Source organism: Branchiostoma belcheri, unplaced genomic scaffold (assembly GCF_001625305.1).
Source record: "Branchiostoma belcheri isolate BF01 breed outbred unplaced genomic scaffold, Haploidv18h27 scaffold74, whole genome shotgun sequence".
NCBI lineage: Eukaryota > Metazoa > Chordata > Leptocardii > Amphioxiformes > Branchiostomatidae > Branchiostoma > Branchiostoma belcheri.
Window position 1 is genome coordinate 1,372,457 of NW_017804398.1, and position 1,363 is coordinate 1,373,819.

Sequence of the window (1,363 nt, forward strand, 5' to 3'; positions counted from 1 at the left end):
GTGGCCCCTCCTACTCCAAAAGGAGGAGGAAGCCCGCCTCACAACTTTTTTACAAAATAGTGCATAAAATCATTATAATCCCTACAGATAAACTGCTCAGGCCAGCTCAGGGGCGTACCCGAGGGAGTCATCAGTATAAATACCAACCCATACACGCACGTACAGACACCTATAAATACTCCCTCTTTTCCCGCACAATTCCACGATGGAACGCCTTGCCTGGCCCGGTAACCACGGCTCCCACCGTTGAGTCCTTCCGGGCCAGGCTGGAGGCCTGCCCGCCCTAGACCAAGGCCTCCCCCCCTAAAGTGCCCCAACAGGGGCTATATGGGGGTGTAGCCGGGGCTTGCACAACATCTAAGAGCCCCGGCAAAGATGAAGATGAAGCTCATTGTAATTCATTCATTAATGTGCACAGATTGTCTCACCTTTCCTTGGCTTTTCTTATTCATTTCCACCCTGCTCTTTCTCACTTCTCAAATTGTTGTGAACTACCGGTATCCTACCTTCCCCAAATGTATCATCCTATATGCTGTCTGTTGCATTGTTATGAATATGATATGACATGTTTTGCCTTGCGGATAATTAGAATGTGAAGGGGAGTGTTTCTACTTTTACTCTAAGTTTAGTAACGGTTAGGTTTTTTCGTCTGAATTGTTGTGGTCAAACTGTGAATGGGGCTGCCTTTCCACCGAAAGTTCCTCAGAGCCAGTAAGTTTTGGGGTTACAAGAAACCAACAACAGTCTGTCGGCCTCTGTCCACAACATAATTTATAAACACGGAAAAACTACTCTTACCATGGAGGTAAAACTACCTCCATGCTCTAACTTAGTCAAAGTACTTAGAAACGCCCCCGGCCCCCCTTCCCATTCTAACTTACAAAAACAGCCGGTTGAAAATCGTGCCTTGGTGGGGTTGGAACCATGTTGGAACCATGTTGGAACCATGTTGGAACCATGTTGGAAAATTCAAATGGTTTCCACAGCGTCCGATATAATATAAAATTACGTTATGGGCATGGCGAGACTGCAACGAATAACACTAGCGTAGTCGCGTTTGTAGTTGACTGCCCTGGGAAAGAGACCGCATTTTCTCCGCGCAAAGCATACTGGGAAGAGCCAGCCATAGTATCCCGGGGACGAGTCTTTTGAACGATGAAAAATTGAGTTTTGAAGGGTGAAAAATTGAGTTTTGAAGGGTGAAAATTGGGTTTTGAAGGGTGAAAAATTGAGTTTTGAAGGGTGAAAATTTGAAAATTGGGTTTTGAAGGGTGAAAATTGGGTTTTGAAGGGTGAAAAATTGAGTTTTGAAGGGTGAAAAATTGGGTTTTGAAGGGTGAAAAATTGAGTTTTGAAGGGTGAA